We start from the raw sequence: 20909 nt of genomic DNA on the forward strand, positions 1-20909 counted from the left end.
AATATAATCTGTCAGAAAAAATATACAATGCCCTGTTCTACTCTGATTTGGAGTATAGACACCAACTCAATATGCTATCACATGTAAAATACAGAAAATATGTATTTTAGAGAATCGACAAAAATCTCAATATTATCTAGGCAACCCAATGTTAACAGCAGAATTGCTCTCAATATAATCTGTCAGAAAAAATATACAATGCCTTTTTGTACTCTGTTTTGTAGTATATACGCCAACTCAATTCGCTCTATCATGTAAAATACTGAAATTCTAAGTGTACGAGAATCAAAAAAAATCTAAGTAGTATCTAGGCACCCAAAAGTTAAAAGAAAATGGCTCTGAATATAGTCTGTTTAAAAAAAAAAACAATGCCTTATTCTACTCTGTTTTGGAGTATATACACCAACTCAGTATGCTCTCTCATGTAAAATATAGATACTCGAATTTTACACGAATTGAAAATATCTAAAAATTATCTAGGCACCCCAAAGTTGAAAACAAAATTTCTCTGAATATAATCTGTCAGAAAAAATTTACAATGACCTATTCTACTCTGTTTTTGAGTATATACACCAACTTTTTATGCTCTCTCATGTAAATTACAGAAATTCTATATTTGAGCGAATCGAAAAAAATCTCAATATTATCTAGGCACCCCAATGTTAAAAGCAAAAATGCTCTGAATATAATCTGTCAGAGAAAATATACAATGCTCTTTTCTACTCTGTTTTGGAGTATATACACCAACTCAATACGCACTCTCATGTAAATTACCAAAATTCTAATGTTACGCGAATCGAAAAAAATCTAAATAATATCTAGGCGCTTCAAAGTTAAAAGAAAATGTCTCTGAAAATAGTCTGTTCTAAAAAATATACAATTTCTTATTCTACTCTGTTTTGGAGAATATACACCAACTCAATATGCTCTCTGATGTAAAATACTGAAATTCTAATTTCACGTGAATGGAAAAAATCTAAATATTATCTATGCACCCGAATTTTAAAAGTACAATTGCTCTGAATAAAGTCTGTTAGAAAAAATATACAATGGCCTTTTCTACTCTGTTTTGGAGTATATAAACCAACTCAATATGCTCTCTCATGTAAAATACCGAAATTCTAGTTTTACACTAATCGAAAAAAATCTAAATAATATCTAGGCGCCCCTAAGTTAAAAGAAAATGGCTCTGAATATAGTCTGTTAGAAAAAATATACAATGCCTTATTCTACTCTGTTTTGGAGTATATACACCAACTCAGTATGCTCTCTCATGTAAAATGTAGAAATTCTAATTTTACACAAATCAAAAAAATCTAAAAATTATCTAGGTACCCCAAAGTTAGAAACAAAATTGCTCTGAATATAATTTGTCAGAAAAAATATACAATGCCCTATTCTACTCTGTTTTAGTGTATATACACCAACTCAGTATGCTCTCTCATGTAAAATATAGAAATTCGAATTTTACACGAATTGAAAATATCTGAAAATTATCTAGGCACCTCAAAGTTGAAAACAAAATTGCTCTGAATATAATCTGTCAGAAAAAATATACAATGACCTATTCTACTCTGTTTTTGAGTATATACACCAACTCCTTATGCTCTCTCATGTAAAATACAGAAATTCTATATTTGAGCGAATTGAAAAAAATCTCAATATTATCTAGGCACCTTAATGTTAAAAGCAAAAATGCTCTGAATGTAATCTGTCAGAGAAAATATACAATGCTCTTTTCTACTCTGTTTTGGAGTACATAGACCAACTCAATACGCTCTCTCATGTAAATTACTGAAATTCTAAAGTTACGCGAATCGAAAAAAATCTAAATATCTAGGCGCCCCAAAGTTAAAAGAAAATGTTTCTGAAAATAGTCTGTTATAAAAAATATACAATTCCTTATTCTACTCTGTTTTGGAGAATATAAACCAACTCAATATGCTCTCTGATGTAAAATACCGAAATTCTAATTTTACGTGAATGGAAAAAATCTAAATATTATCTACGCACCCGAATTTTAAAAGTACAATTGCTCTGAATAAAGTCTGTCAGAACAAATATACAATGGCCTTTTATACTCTGTTTTGGAGTATATACACCAACTCAATATGCTCTCTCATGTAAAATACCGAAATTCTAATTTTACGTGAATCTAAAAAAATCTAAATAATATCTAGGCGCAACAAAGTTAAAATAAAATGGCTCTGAATATAGTCTGTTAGAAGAAATATACAATGCCTTATTCTACTCTGTTTTGGAGTATATACACCAACTCAGTATGCTCTCTCATGTAAAATGTAGAAATTCTAATTCTACACGAATCGGAAAATCTAAAAATTCTCTAGGTACCCCAAAGTTAGAAACAAAATTGCTCTGAATATAATCTGTCAGAAGAAATATACAATGCCCTATTCTACTCTCTTTTAGTGTATATACACCAACTCAGTATGCTCTCTCATGTAAAATACCGAAATTCTAATTTTACATGAATCGAAAAAAATCTAAATAATAAATAGGGACCCTAATGTTGAAAGCAAAATTGCTCTTAATATAATCTGTCGGAAAAAATATACAATGCCTCATTCTACTCTGTTTTGGAGTATATACACCAACTGAGTGTGCTCTCTCATGTAAAATACCGAAATTCTAATTTTACGGGAATCAAAAAAAATCTAAATATTACCTAGGAACCCGAATGTTAAAAGCAAAATTTCTCTGCATATAATCTGTCAGAAAAAATATACGATGCACTTTTCTTCTTTGTTTTGGAGTATATACACCAACTCAATACGCACTCTCATTTAAAATATTGAAATTCTAATTTTACGTGAATCGAAAAAAATCTAAAAAACATCTAGGCGCCCCAAAGTTAAAAGAAAATGGCTCTGAATATATTCTGTTAGAGAAAATATACAATGCCCTATTCTACTCTGTTTTGAAGTATATACACAAACTCAGTATGCTCTCTCATATAAAATACAGAAATTCTATATTTAAGCGAATCGAAAAAAATCTAAATATTATCTAGGCACCCCAATGTTAAAAGCAAAATTACTCTGAATATAATCAGTCAGATAAAATATACAATGCTTTTTTCTACTCATTTTTGGAGTTTATACACCAACTTAATATGCTCTCTCATGTAAAGTAGCGTAATTCTATTTTTCCGCGAATCAAAAATTCTAAATAATATCTTGGCGCCTCAAAGTTAAAAGAAAATGGCTCTGAATATAATCTGTTAGAAAAAATATACAATGCCTTATTCTACTCTGTTTTGTAGTATATTCACCAACTCAGTGTTCTGTCTTATGTAAAATACAAAAATTCTAATTTTACCTCAATGGAAAAAATCTAAATATTATATAGGCACCCCAATGTAAAAAGCAAAGTTGCTCTGAATATCATCTGTCAGAAAAAAAAATACAATGCCTTATTCTACTCTGTTTAGGAGTATATACACAAACCTCATATACTCTCTCATGTAAAATACCAAAATTCTATATTTAAGCGAATCGAAAAAATCTAAATAGAATCTAGGCACCACAATGTTAAAAGCAAAATTTCTCTGAATATAATCTCTCAAAAAAAATATACAATGCCCTTTTCTAATCTGTTTTGGCGTATATACACCAACTCAATATGCACTCTCATGTAAAATACCGAAATTCTAATTTTACGTGAATCGAAAAAAATCTAAATAAAATATAGGCGCCACAAAGTTAAAAGAAAATGGCTCTGAATATAGTCTGTTAGAAAAAATATACAATGCCTTATTCTACTCTGTTTTGGAGTATATACACCAAGTCAGTGTGCCCTCTCATGTAAAATACCGAAATTCTGATTTTACCCGATTCGAAAAAAGCTAAATGTTATCTACGCACCCCAATGTTAAAAACAAAATTGCTCTGAATATAATGTGTCAGAAAAAATATACAATGCCCTATTCTACTCTTTTTGGAGTATATAAACCTACTCAGTATGCTCTCTTATGTAAAATAACGAAATTCTAATTTTACGTGAATCGATAAAAATCTAAATATTATGTAGGCACCCGAACGTTAAAAGCAAAATTGCTCTGAATACAATCTGTTAGAAAAAATATACAATGCCCTTTTATACTCTGTTTTGGACTATATACACTAACTCAATATGTTCTCTCATGTAAAATTCCAAAATTCTAATTGTACACGAATCGAAAAAAATCTAAATAATATCAGGGCATGACAAAGTTAAAAGAAAATGGCTCTACATATAGTATTTCAGAAAAAATATACAATGCCTTATTCTACTCTGTTTTGGAGTATATACACCAACTCCATATGCTCTCTCATGTAAAATACCAAAATTCTAATTTTACTCGAATCGAGAACATCTTAATATTATCTTGACCCCCCAATGTAAAAAACAAAATTGCACTGAATATAATCTGTCAGAAAAAATATAAAATGCCTTATTGTACTCTGTTTTGGAGTACATACACCAACTCCATATGCTCTCTTATGTAAAATACAGAAATTCGACATTTAAGCGAATCAAAAAAAAATCTTAATATTATCTAGGCACCCGAATGTTAAAAGCAAAATTTCTCTGAATATATTCTGTCAGAAAAAATATACAATGCCCTATTCTACTCTGTTTTGGGGTATATACACCAACCCCATATGCTCTCTCATGTAAAATACTGAAATTCTAATATTACATGCATCTAAAAAAATTTAATAATATCTAGGTGCCCCAAAGTTAATAGAAAATGCCTCTGAATATAGTCTGTTAGAAAAAATATACAATGCCTTATTCTAATCTTTTTTCGAGTATATGCACCAACACAGTGTGCTCTCTGATGTAAAATACAGAAATTCTAATTTTGCCTGAATCGAAAAAATCTAAATAGTATCTAGGCACACCAATGTTAAAAACAAAATAGCTCTGAATATAATCTCTCAGAAAAAATATACAATGCCCTTTTCTAATCTGTTTTGTCATATATACACCAACTCAATATTCACTCTCATGTAAAATACGGAAATTCTAATTTTACGTGAATCGAAAAAAATCTAAATAATATATAGGCGCCACAAAGTTAAAATAAAATGGCTCTGAATATAATCTGTTAGAAAAAATATACAATGTTTTATTCTACTCTGTTTTGGAGTATGTACACCAACTCAGTTTGCTCTCTCATGTAAAATACCGAAATTCAAATTTTACGTGAATAAAAAAAAAACCTAAATATTATCTAGGCACCCCAATATTAAAAACAAAATTGCTCTGAATATAATCTGTCAGACAAAATATACAATGCCCTATTCTACTCTGTTTTGGAGTATATACACCAACTCCATATGCTCTCTTTTGTAAAATACAGACATTCTATATTTAAACAAATCGAAAACAATCTAAATATTATCTAGGCACCCCAATGATAAAAGCAAAATTGCTCTGAATATAATCTGTCACAAACCGTATACAATGCCTTACTCTACGCTATTTTGGACTATGTACACCAACTCAATATGCTCTCTCATGTAAAATACCGAAATTCTAATTTTACGTGAATCAACGAAAATCTAAATATTATCTAGGCACCCGAATGTTAAAAGCAAAATTTCCCTGAATATAATCTGTCAGAAAATATATACAATGGCCTTTTCTACTCTGTTTTGGAATATACACGAACTCAATATGCTCTCTCATGTAAAATACCGAAATTCTAATTTTACGTGAATCGAAAAAAATCTAAATAATATCTAGGCGCCCCAAAGCTAAAAGAAAATGGCTCTGAATATAGTCTGTTAGAGAAAATATACAACGCCCTATTCTACTCTCTTTTGCAGTATATACACCAACTCAGTATGCTCTCTCTTGTAAATTACCGAAATTCTAATTTTATGAGAAACAAAAAAAATCTAAACCTTTTGTAGGCACCCCAAAGTAAAAAAAAAATTGCTCTTAATATAATCTGTCAGAAAAATATACAATGCCCTATTCTACTATGTTTTAAAGTATAGTCATTAACTTCATATTCTCTCTCATGAAAAATACAGAAATTCTATATTTATGCGAATTGAAAAAAATATAAATATAATCTAGGGATCCGAATGTTAATAGCAAAATTCCTCTGAATATAATCTGTCAGAAAAAAAACACAATGCCTTATTCTACTTTGTTTTGGAGTACATACACCAACTCAGTGTGCTCTCTCATGTAAAATACCGAAATTCTATTTTTACGTGAATTGAAAAAAATCTAAATATTATCTAGGCACCCCAATGATAAAACCAAAATTTCTCTGAAAACAATCTGTCAGAAAAAATATACAATGCCCTTTTTCACTCTTTTTTGGAGTATATACACCAACTCAGTATGCTCTCTCATGTAAAATACAGAAATTATATATTTAAGCGAATCAAAAAAATCTAAATAATATCTAGGCGCCTCAAAGATAAAAGAAAATGGCTCTGAATATAGTGTGTTAGAAAAAATATACAATGCCTACTTATACTTTGTTTCGGAGTATATACACCAACTCAGTATGCTCTCTCGTGTAAAATAAAAAAATTCTGATTTTACCCAAATCGAAAAAATCTAAATATTATCAAGGCACCCCAATGTTAACAACAAAATTGCTCTAAATATAAACTCTCATAAAAAATATACAATCCCTATTCTACTCTTTTTTTGAGTATATACACCAACTCAACCTGCTCTCTCATGTAAAATACAGAAATTCTATATTTAAGCGAATCAAAATAAATCTAAATAATATCTAGGTGCCCCAAAGTTAGAAGAAAATGGCTCTGAATATAACCTGTTAGAAAAAATATACAATGCCTTATTCTACTCTGTTTTGGAGTATATAAAACAACTCAGTATGCTCTCTCATGTAAAATACCGAAATTCTAATTTTACCCTAATCTAAAAAAATCTAAATATTATCTAGGCACCCCAACGTTAGAAACAAAATTGCTCTGAATATAATCTGTCAGAAAAAATATACAATGCCCAATTCTACTCTGTTTTGGAGTATATACACCAACTTCATGTGCTCTCAAATAAAAAATACATAAATTCTATATTTAAGCGAATTGAAAAAAATCTAAATATTATCTAGGCATCCCTAGGTTAAAACCAAAATTGCTCTGAATATAATCTGTCAGAAAAAATATACAATGCCCTTTTCTAATCTGTTTTTGAGTATATTCACCAACTCAATATGCTCTCTCATGTAAAATAGCGAAATTCTAATTTTATGCGAATCGAAAACCATCTGAATAATATCACGGCGCCCCAAAGTTAAAAAAAATGGGTCTGAATATAGTCTGTTAGAAAAAATATACAACGCCTTATTGTACTCGGTTTTGGAGTATATACACCAGTTCAATTTGCTCTCTCATGTAAAATACAAAAATTCTATATTTAAGAGAATCGAAAAAAATCTAAATATAATCTAGGCACACCTATGTGAAAAACAAAATTGCGTTGAATATAATCTGTCAGAAAATATATAGAATGCCCTATTCTACCCTGTTTTAGAGTATATACACCAACTCCATATGGTCTCTCATGTAAAATTCAGAAATTCTATATTTAAGCGAATCGAAAAAAATCTTAAAATTATCTAGGCACACCAATGTTAAAAGCAAAATTTCTCTGAATATAATCTGTCAGAAGAAATATACAATGCCTTTTTCGACTCTGTTTTGTAGTATATACATCAAGTTAATATGCTCTCTCATGTAAAATAACGAAATTCTGTTTTTACACGAATCAAAAAAAATCTAAATAATATCTAGGTGTCCCAAAGTTAAAAGAAAATGGCTCTGAATATATTGTGTTAGATAAAATATACAATGCCTTATTCTACTCTGTTTTGCAGTATATACACCAACTCAGTATGCTCTGTCATATAAAATACAGAAATTCTAATTTTACATGAATCCAAAAAATCTAAATATTATATAGGCACCCCAACGTTAAAAACAAAACTGCTCTCAATATGATCTGTCAGAAAAAATATACAATGCCCAATTCTACTCTTTTTGGAGTATATACACCAACACCATATGCTCTCTCATGTGAAATACATAAATTCTAATTTTACCAGAATGGAAAATATCTAAATATTATCTAGGCACCCCAATCTTAAAAACAAAAATGCTCTGAAGATAATCTGTCAGAAAAAATATACAATGCCCTATTCTACTCTATTTTGGAATATATACACCAACTCAGTATGCTCTCTAAGTTAAAATACCAAAATACTAATTTTATGCGAATCGAAAAAAATCTAAATAATGTCTAGGCGCCCGAAAGTTCAAGAAAAGGGCTCTGAATCCAGTCTTTTAGAAAACATATACAATGCCTTTTTCTACTCTGTTTTGGAGTATATACACCAACTCAGTATGCTCTCATGTAAAATGCAGAAATTATAATGTTACCCAAATCGAAAAAAATCTAAATGTTATCTAGGCATCCCTATGTTAAAAGCAAAATTTCTCTGAATATAATCTTTCAGAAAAAATATACAATGCCCTTTTCTACTCTGTTTTGGAGTATATACACCAACTCAATATGCTCTCTCATTTAAAATACCGAAATTCTAATTTTACGTGAATCAAAAAAAATCTAAATAATATCTACGTGCCCCAAAGTTCAAAGAAAATGGCTCTGAATATAGTCTGTAAAAAAAAATATACATACCTTATTCTACTCTGTTTTACAGTATATACACCAACTCAGTATTCTCCCTCATGTATAATACCGAAATTCTAAATTTACGCGAATCGAAAAAAATGTAAATAACATCTAGGCGCCCCAGAGTTAAACGAAAATGGCTCTGAATATAGTCTGTTAGAAAAAATATACAATGCCTTATTCTACTCTGTTTTGGAGTATATACACCAACTCAGTATCCTCTCTCATGTAAAATACCGAAATTCTAATTTTACGTGAATCCAAAATAATCTAAATATTATCTAGGCACCCGAACATTAAAAGCAAATTTTCGCTGAATATAATCTTTCAAAAAAAATATACAATGCCCTAATCTAGTCTGTTTTGGAGTGTATACACCAACTCAATTTGCTCTGTCATGTAAAATACCGAAATTCTAATTTTACGCGAATCAAAGATAATCTAAAGAATATGTAGGCGCTTCAAAGTTAAAAGAAAATGGCTCTGAATATAGTCTGCTAAAAAAATATACAATGCCTTATTCTAATCTGTTTTGGAGTATATACAGCAACACAGTATGCTCTCTCATGTAAAATAACGAAATTCTAATTTTACCACAATCGAAAAAATGAAAATATTATCTAGGTACCCCAATGTTAAAAACAAAATTACTCCGAATATAATCTGTCAGAAAAAATATACAATGCCCTATTCTACTCTGTATTGGAATATATACACCAACTCCATATGCTCTCTCATGTAAAATACAGAAATTCTATATGTAAGCGAATCGAAAAAAATCTAAATATTACCTAGGCACCCCAATGTTACAAGCAAAATTTCTCTGAATATAACCTGTCAGATAGAATATACAATGCCCTTTTCTACTCTGTTTTGGAGTATATACACCAACTCAATATGCCCTCTCATTTAAAATACCGAAATTCTAATTTTACCCGAATAGAAAAAATCTAAATATTTTCTAGGCAACCCAATGTTAAAAGCAATATTGCTCTGAATATAATCTGGCATAAAAAATATAAAATGCCCTCTTCTACTCTTTTTTGTAATATATACATCACCTCAATATGCTCTCTCACGTAAAATACAGAAATTCGAAATTTACGTGAATCGAAAAAAGTCTAAATAATATCTAGGCGCCCTAAAGTTAAAGGAAAATGGCTCAGAATATAGTCTGTTAATAAAAATACACAATGCCGGATTCTACTGTGTTTTGGAGTATATACACCAACTCAGTATGCTCTCTAATGTAAAATACCAAAATTCTAATTTTACGTGAATCGAAAATAATCTAAATATTATCTAGGCACCCCAATGTAAAAAGCAAAATTGCTCTGAATATAATCTGTCTGACAAAATATACAATGCCCTATTATACTCTGTTTTAAAGTATATACACCAACTCAATATACCCTGTCATGTAAAATACCGAAATTCTAATTTTAACCGAATCGAATAAATCTAAATATTATGTAGGCAACCCAATGTTAAAAGCAATATTGCTCTGAATATAATCTGACAAAAGAAATATAAAATGCCCTTTTCTACTTTGTTTTGGAGTATATGCACCAACTTCATATGCTCTCTCATGTAAAATACAGAAATTCTATATTAAGCGAATCGAAAAAAATCTAAATATAATCTAGGCACCCCAATGTTAAAAACAGAATTTCTCTGAATAAAATCTGTCAGAAAAAATATACAATGACCTATTCTAATCGGTTTTTGCGTATATACACCAACTCCATATGCTCTCTCATGTAAAATACAGAAATTCTATATTTAAGCGAATCGAAAAAATCTAAATATTGTCTAGGCACCCCAATGTTGAAAACAATATTGTTCTGGGTATAATCTGTCAGAGAAATATACAATGCCCTTTTCTACTCTGTTTTGTACTATATACACCAACTCAATATGCTCTTTCATTTAAAATACAAAAATTCTAATTTTACCCAAATCGAAAATATCTAAATATTATCAAAGCACCCCACTGTTAAAAACAAAACTTCTCTGAATATAATCTGTCAGAAAGGATATACAATGACCTATTCTACTCCGTTTTGGAGTATATTCCGAAACTCCATATGCTCTCTAATGTAAAATACAGAAATTCTATATTTAAGTGAATCGAAAATAATCTAAATTTTATCTAGCACCCAAATGTTAAAAGCAAAATTGCTCTGAATATAATCTGTCAGAAAAAATATACAATTCCCTATTCTACTCTGCTGTGGAGTATATACACCAACTCAATATGCTCTCTCATGTAAAATACAGAAATTCTATATTTAAGCGAATTGAAAAAAATCTAAATATTATCTAGGCAACCCAAGGTTACAAGCATAATTACTCTGAAAATAATCTGTCATAAAAAATATACAATGCCCTTTTCTACTTGGTTTTGGAGTATATGCAGCAACTCAATATGCGCTCTCATGTGAAATACAGAAATTCTAATTTTACGCGAATTGAAAAAATTATAAATATTATCTAGGCACCCCAAAGTTAAAAGAAAATGGCTCTGAATATAGTCTGTTAGAAAAAATATACAATGCCTTATTCTAATCTATTTTGGAGTATATACACCAACTCAGTATGCTCTCTCATGTAAAATAATGAAATTCTAATTTTACCAGAATCGAAAAAAAATAAATATTATCTAGGCACCCCAATGTTAAAAACAAACTTGCTCTGAATATAACCTGTCAGAAAAAATATACAATGCCCTATTCTACTCTTTTTTGGAGTACATTCACAAACTCAATATGCTCTCTCATGAAAATACCGAAAATCTAATTTTAAGTGAATGGAATAAAACCTAAAGAATATCTAGGCGCCCCAAAGTTAAAAGAAAATGGCTCTGAATATAGTGTGGAAGTTAAGAAAAACAATGCCTTATTCTACTCTGTTTTGGAGTATATACAGCACCTCAGTATGCTCTCCCATTTAAATACAGAAATTCTAAATTTACGTGAATCAAAAAAAATCTAAATATTATGTAGGCACCCTAATGTTAAAAGCAAAATTGCTATGAATATAATCTGTCAGAAAAAATATACAATGCCCTTTTCTACTCTGTTTTGTAGTATATACACCAACTCAATATGCTCTCTCATGTAAAATACCGAAATTCTAATTTACGCGAATCGAAAAAAATCTAAATAATATCTAGGTGCCCTAAAGTTAAAAGAAAATGGCTGTGAATATAGTGTGTTAGAAAAAATATACGATGCCTTATTCTACTCTCTCTTAAATTATATAAACAAACTCAGTATGCTCTCTCATGTGAAATACCAAAATTCTAATTTTAACAACATCGAAAAATCTAAATATTATATAAACACCCAAATGTTAAAAACAAAATTGCTCTGAATATAATTTCTCAAAAAAAATATACAATGCCCTATTCTACTCTGTTTGGGAGTATATACACCAACTACATATGCACTCTCATGTAAAATACAGAAAATCTATATTTAAGAAATCCGAAAAAATTCTAAATATTATCTAGGCACCCCAATGTTAAAAGCAAAATTGATCTGAATATAATCTGTCAGAAATAATATACAATGCCCTTTTCCACTTTGTTTTGGAGTATATACACCAACTTAATATGCTCTGTCATGTAAAATACAGAATTTCTAATTTTACGCGAATCGAAAAAAATCTAAATAATATCTAGGCGCCCCAAAGTTAAAAGAAAATGGCTCTGAATATAGTCTGTTAGAAAAAATATACAATGCCCTATTCCACTCTGTTTTGGAGAATATACACCAACTCCATATGCTCTCTCATGTAAAATACAGAAATTCTAATTTTACTCGAATTGAAAAAATGTAAATATTATCTAGGCACCCCAATGTTAAAAGCAAAATTGCTCTGAATATAATCTGTCAGAAAAAATATACAATGCCCTTTTCTACTTTGTTTTGCAGTATATACCCCCACTTAGTATGCTTTCTCATGTAAAATGAAGAAATTCTAATTTTACCAGGATTGAAATAATCTAAATATTATCTAGGCACCCCAATGTTAAGAGCAAAATAATCTAAATATAATCTGCCATAAAAAATATACAATGCTTCTTTCTACTATGTTTTGTAGTATATACACCAATTCAATATGCTCTCTCACGTAAAGTACCGAAATTCTAATTTTACGCAAATTGAAATAAATCTAAATACTATCTAGGTGCCCCAAAGTTATAAGGAAATGGCTCTCAATATATTCTGTTTGATGAAATATACAATGCCTTGTTCTACTCTGTTTTGGAGTATATACACCAACTCAGTATTATCTAGCATGTAAAATACCGAAATTCTAATTTTACGTGAATCGAAAATAATCTAAATATTATTTAGGCACCCCAATTTTAAAAACAAAATTGCTCTGAATATAATCTGTCAGAAAAAATATACAATGCCCTATTCTACTCTGTTTTGGAGTATATACACTAACTCCGTATGCTCTCTCATGTAAAATACAGAAATATTATATTTAAGCGAATCGAAAAAAATCTAAATAATATCTAGACGCCCCAAAGTTAAAATAAAATGGCTCTGAAAATAGTCTGTTAGAAAAAATATACAATGCCTTATTCTACTCTGTTTTGGAGTATATACACCAACTCAGTATGCTCTCTTATGTAAAATACAGAAATTCTAATTTTTCCCAAATCAAAAAAATCTAAACATTATCTAGGCACCCCAATGTTAAAAGCAAAATTGCTCTGAATATAAGGTGTCATAAAAAATATACAATGCCCTCTTGTACTCTGTTTTGGAGTACATACACCAACTCCATATGCTCTCTCATGTAAAATACAGATATTCCATATTTAAGCGAATCGAAAGACATCTAAATATTATATAGGCACCCCAATGTTAAAAACAAAATTTCTCTGAATATAATCTGTCATAAAAAATATACAATGTCCTTTTCTACTTTGTTTTGGAGTATATACACCAACTCAGTTTGCGCTCTCAAGTAAAATAGAGAAATACAAATTTTACCCTAATCAAAAAAATCTAAATATTCTTTAGGCACCCCAATGTTAAAAACAAAACTGCTCTGAATATAATCTGTCAGAGAAAATATACAATGCCCTATTCTACTCTACTTTGGAGTATATACACCAACACCATATGCTCTCTCATGTAAAATACAGAAATTCTAATTTTACTCGAATCGAAAAAATGTAAATATTATCTAGGCACCCCAATGTTAAAAACAAAATGGCTCTGAATATAATAAGTCAGAAAAATTATACAATGCCCTATTCTTCTATGTTTTGGAGTATATACACAAACTCCATATTCTCTCTCATGTAAAATACAGAAATTCTATATTTAAGTGAATCGAAAAAAATTTAAATATTATCTAGGCACGCCAATGTTAAAAGCAAAATTGCTCTGAATATAATCTGTGAGAAAAAATATACAATGCTTTCTTCTACTCTGTTTTGGATTATATAAACCAACTCAATATGCTCTCTTAGGTAAAATACCGAAATTCTAATTCTACGCGAATCGAAAAAAATCTAAATAATATCTAGAAACCCCAAAGTTAAAAGAAAATGGCTCTGAATATAGTCTGTTAGGAAAAATATACTGTGCTTTATTCTACTATGTTTTCGAGTATATACACCAACTCAGTATGCTCTCTCATGTAAAATACAGAAATTCTAATTTTACACGAATCATAAAAATCTAAATATTATCTAGGCAACCCAATGTTAAAAACAAAATTGCTCTGAATTTAATCTGTCATAAAAAATATACAACGTCCTTTTCTACTCTGTTTTGAAGTACATGCAATAACTCGGTTTGCGCTCTCATGTAAAATACAGAAATTCTAATATTATCCGAATCGAAAAAATCTAAATATTCTGTAGGCACCCCAATGTTAAAAACAAAACTGCTCTGAATATAATCTGTCAGATAAAATATACAATGCCCTATTCTACTCTTTTATGGAGTATATAAACCAACTCCATATGCTCTCTCATATAAAATACAGAAATTCTAATTTTACTCGAATCTAAGAGATCTAAATATTATCTAGGAACCCCAATGTTAAAAAAAAATTGCTCTGAACATAATCAGTCAGAAAAAATATACAATGCCCTATTCTACTCTGTTTTGGAGTATATACACAAACTGCATATGCTCTCTCAGGTAAAATACCAAAATTCTAATTTTACGCGAATCGAAAAAAACCTAAATAATATCTATGAACCCCAAAGTTAAAAGAAAATGGCTCTGAATATAGTCTGTTTGAAAAAATATACAATAGCTTATTCTACTGTGTTTAGGAGTTTATACACCAACTCAGTATGCTCTCTCATGTAAAATACAGAAATTCTAATTTTACCCGAATCGAAAAAATCTAAATATTATCTAGGCACACCAATGTTAAAAACAAAATTGCTCTGAATATAATCTGTCAGAGAAAATATACAATGCCCTATTCTACTCTGTTTTGGAGTATATACACCAACTCCATATGCTCTCTCATGTAAAATACAGAAATTCTATATTTAAGTGAATCGAAAAATATCTAAATAATATCTAGATGCTCCAAAGTTAAAAGAAAATGGCTCTGAAATAGTCTGTTAAAAAAAATATACAATGCCTTATTTTACTCTGTTTTGGAGTATATACACCAACTCAGTATTCTCCCTTATGTAAAATACAGAAATTCTAATTTTTCCCGAATCAAAAAAATCTAAACATTATCTAGGCACCCGAATGTTAAAAACAAAATTGCTCTGAATATAATCTGTCATTAAAAATATACAATGCCCTTTTCTACTCTGTTTTGGAGTACATACACCAACTCCATATGCTCTCTCATGTAAAATACAGAAATTCCATATTTAAGCGAATCGAAAAAATCTAAATATTATATGGGCACTCCAATGTTAAAAACAAAATTTCTCTGAATATAATCTGTCAGAAAAAATATACAATGCCTTTTTCTACTCTGTTTTGGAGTATATACACCAACTCAGTTTGCGCTCTCAAGTAAAACAGAGAAATTCTAATTTTACCCTAATCAAAGAAATCTCAATATTCTTTAGGCACCCCAATGGTAAAAACAAAACTGCTCTAAATATAATCTGTAAGAAAAAATATACAATGCCCTATTCTACTCTTTTTTGGAGTATATACACCAACTCAGTATGCTCTCTCATGTAAAATATAGAAATTCTAAATTTAAGTGAATCGAAAAAAATCTAAATATTATCTAGGCACCCAAATGTTAAAAGCAAAATTGCTCTGAATATAATTTGTCAGAAAAAATATACAATGCTCTTTTCTACTCTGTTTTGTAGTATATACACCAACTAAATATGCTCTCTCATATAAAATATGATAATTCTAATTTTACACGAATCAAAAAAATTCTAAATAATATCTAGGCGCCCAAAAGGTAAAAGCAAATGGCTTTGAATATAGTCTGTTAGAGAAAATATACAATGCCTTACTCTACTCTATTTTGGAGTATATACACCAACTCAGTATGCTCTCTCATGTAAAATACAGAAATTCTAAATTTACGTGAATCGAAAAAAATCTAAATATTATGTAGGCACCCTAATGTTAAAAGCAAAATTGCTCTGAATATAATGTCAGAAATAATATACAATGCCCTTTTCTACTTTGTTTTGTAGTATATACACCAACTCAATATGCTCTCTCATGTAAAATACCGAAATTCTAATTTACGTGAATCAAAAAAAATCTAAATAATATCTAGGTGCCTCAAAGTTCAAAGAAAATGGCTCTGAATATAGTCTGTTAGAAAAAATATACAATGCCTTACTCTAATTTGTTTTGGAGTATATACATCAACTCAGGATGCTCTCTCATGTAAAATAGAGAAATTCTAATTTTACCCGATTTGAAAAAATCTAAATATAATCTAGGCAACCCAATGGTAAAAACAAAATTGCGCGGAATATAATCTGTCACAATAATTATACAATACCCTATTCTACTCGGTTTTGAAGTATATACACCGACTCCATATGCTCTCTCATCTAAAATAAAGAAATTCTATATTTAAGCGAATCGAAAAATATCTAAATATTATCTAGGCACCCCAATGTTAAAAGAAAATTTGCTCTGAATATAATCTGTCAGATAAAATACACAATGCCATTTTCTACTCTGTTTTGTAGTATATACAGCAACTCAGTATCCTCTCTAATGTAAAATACCGCAATTCTAATTTTACGTGAATTGAAACCAATCTATATCTTATCTAGGCACTTCAATGTTAAAAACCATATTGCTCTGAATATAATCTGCCAGAAAAAATATACAATGCCCTATTCTACTTTGTTTTATATTTTATACACCAACTCAATATGCTCTTTCATGTAAAATACAGAAATTCTATATGAAAGCAAATCGAAAAATATCTAAATATTATCTAGGCACCCCAATGTTAAAAGCAAAATTGCTCGGAATATAATCTGTCAGAGAAAATACACAATGCTATTTTCTACTCTGTTTTGTATTATATATACCAACTCATTATGCTCTTTCATGTAAAATAGAGAAATTGTAATTTGACCCGAATCGAAAAAATCTAAATATTATGAAGGCACGCCAATGTTAAAAACAAAATTGCTCTGAATATAATCTGTCAGAAAAAATATACAATGTTCTATTTTACTCTGTTTTGGAGTATATGCACCAACTCAGTATGCTCTCTCATGTAAAATACCGAAGTTCTCATTTTACGTGAATCGAAAAAATCTAAATATTATCTAGGCACCCCAATGTTAAAAACAAAATTGCTCGGAAAATAATCTGTCAGAAAAATTATACAATGCCCTATTCTACTCTGTTTTGGAGTATATACACCAACTCCATATGCTCTCTAATGTAAAATACAGAAATTCTATATTTAAGAAAATCGAAAAAAATCTAAATATTATCTAGGCACCTCAATTTTAAAAGCAAAAATTCTCTAAATATAATCTGTCAGAAAAAATATACAATGCCCTATTCTACTCTGTTTTGGGGTATATACAGCAACTCGGTATGCTCTCTCATGTAAAATACAGAAATTCTATATTTAAGCGAATCGAAAAAAATTTTAATATTATCTAGGCACCCGAATGTTAAAAGCAATATTGCTCTGAATATAATCTGTCAGAAAAAATATACAATGCCCTTTTCTACCCTGTTTTTAGTATATACACCAATTTAATATGCTCTCTTATGTAAAATACAGAAATTTTAATTTTACCCAAATCAAAAAAACCAAAATATTATGTAGAAAAACAATGTTTAAAACAAAATTGCTCTGAATATAATCTGTCAGAAAAAATATAAAATGCCCTATTCTACTTTGTTTTGGAGAATATACACGAACTCCATATGCTCTCTCATGTAAAATACAGAAATTCCATATTTAAGCGAATCGAAAAAAATCTAAATACTATCTAGGTACCACAAGGTTAAAATCAAAATTGCTCTGAGTATAATCTGTTAGAAAAAATATATAATGCCCTTTTCTACTCTGTTTTTCAGTATATACACAAAATCAATATGCTCTCTTATGTAAATTACAGAAACTCTAATTCTACCCGAATCAAAAATATCTAAATATTGCCTAGGCACCCCAATGTTAAAAACAACATTTCTCTGAATATAATTTGTCAGAAAAAATATACAATGCCCTATTCTACTCTGTTTTGGAGTATATGCACCAACTCCATATGCTCTCTCATGTAAAATAGCTAAATTTTATTTTTACGTGAATCGAAAATTCTAAATAATATCTAGGCGCCTCAAAGTTAAGAGAAATGGCTCTGAATATAGTCTGTTAGAAAAAAAATACAATGCCTTATTCTACTCTGTTTTGGAGTATATGCACCAACTAAGTGTGCTCTCTCATGTAAAATACAGAAATTCAAATTTTACCTGAATCGAAAAAATCTAAATATTATCTAGGCACCCCAATGTTAAAAAAAAAATTGCTCTGAATATAATCTGTCAAAAAAAATATACAATATCTTATTCTACTCTGTTTAGGAGTATATACACCAACCCCATATGCTCTCTCATGTAAAATACCAAAATTCTATATTTAAGCGAATCAAAGAAATCTAAATACAATCAAGGCACTACAATGTTAAAAGAAAAATTACTCTGAATATAATCTCTCAGAAAAAATACACAATGCCCTTTTCTAATCCTTTTTGGCGTATATACACCAACTCAATATGCACTCTCACGTAAAATAACGAAATTCTAATTTTACGTAAATCGAAAAAAATCTAAATAATATATAGCCGCCACAAAGTTAAAATAAATAGGCTCTGAATATAGTCTGTTAGAAAAAATACACAATGCCCTATTCTACTCTGTTTTGGAGTATATACACCAACTCACTATGCTCTCATGTAATATACCGAAATTCAAATTTTACGTGAATAAAAAAATCTAAATATTATCTAGGCACCCCAATGTTAAAAACAAATTTTCTCTGAATATAGTCTGTCATAAAAAATATACAATGCCCTTTTCTACTCTGTTTTGGAGTATATACACCAACTCAATATGCTCTCTTATGTAAAATACCGAAATTCTAATTTTACGTGAATCGAAAAAAATCTAAATAATATCTAGGCACCCCAAACTTAAAATAAAATGGCTCTGAATATAGTCTGTTAGAAAAAATATACATTGCCTTATTCTACTCTGTATTGGAGTATATACACAAACTCATTATGCTCTCTCACGTAAAATACCAAAATTCTAATTTTACGAGAATCAAAATCAATCTAAATATGATATAGGCAACCCAATGTTAAAACAAAATTGCTCTGAATATAATCTGTCAGAAAAATATATAATGCCCTATTCTACTCTTTTTTGTAGTGTAGACACCAACTTCATATGCTCTGTCATGTAAAATAGAGAGATTCTATATTTATGTGAATCGAATGAAATCTAAATATAATCCAGGGACCCCAATGTTAATAGCAAAATTGCTCTGAATATAATCTGTCAGGAAAAAATATTCAATGACTTATTCTACTCTGTTTTGGAGTATATACAACATCTCAGTGTGCTCTCTCAATAAAATACCGAAATTCTATTTTTACATGAATCGAAAAAAATCTAAATATTATTTAGGCACCCCAATAATAAACCCAAAACTGCTCTGAAAATAGTCTGTCAGAAAAAATATACAACGCCCTTTTCCACTCTTTCTGGAGTATATACACCAACTCAATATACTCTGTCATGTAAAATACAAAAAATTCTAATTTTAGGAGAATGGAAAAATATCTAAATAATATCTATGTGTCCCAATATTAAAAGAAAATGGCTCTGAATGTAGTATGTTTGAAAAAATATACAATGCCTTATTCTACTCTGTTTTGGAGTATATAAACCAAGTCAGTATGCTCTCTCATGTAAAATACCGAAATTCTAATTTTACCCAAATCAAAACAAGCTAAATATTATCTAGACACCCCAATGTTTAAAACAAAATTGCTCTGAATATAATCTGTCAGAAAAAATATACAATGCCCTATTGTATTCTGTTTTGGAGTATATACACCAACTCAATATGCTCTCTCATATAAAATACAGAAATTCTATATTTAAGCGAATCGAAAAAAATATAAATATTATCTAGGCACCCCAATGTTAAAAGCATATTTGCCCTTTATACAATCTGTCAGAAAAAATATACAATGCCCTTTTCTACTCTGTTTAGGAGTATATACACCAACTCACTAGGCTTTCTCATGTAAAATACCGAAATTCTAATTTTACGCGAATCGAAAAAAATCTAAATATTTACGTGCCCCAAAGTTAAAAGAAAATGGCTCTGAATACAGTCTGTTAGAAAAAATATACAATGCCTTATTCTACTCTGTTTTGGAGTATATACACCAACTCAGTGTGCTCTCTCATGTAAAATAACGAAATTCTAATTTTACCCGAATCGAAAAAATATGAATATTATCTAGGGACCCCAAAGTTAAAAACAAAATTGTTCTGAATATAATCTGTCATAAAATTATACAATGCCCTATTCTACTCTGTTTTCGAGTATATACACCAACTCCATATGCTCTCTAATGTAAAATACAGAAATTCTATATTTAAGCGAATCGAAAAAAATCTAAATATTATCTAGGCACTCCAATGTTAAAAGCAAAATTGCTCTGA

This window comes from Callithrix jacchus, chromosome 10 (assembly GCF_049354715.1).
Source record: "Callithrix jacchus isolate 240 chromosome 10, calJac240_pri, whole genome shotgun sequence".
NCBI lineage: Eukaryota > Metazoa > Chordata > Mammalia > Primates > Cebidae > Callithrix > Callithrix jacchus.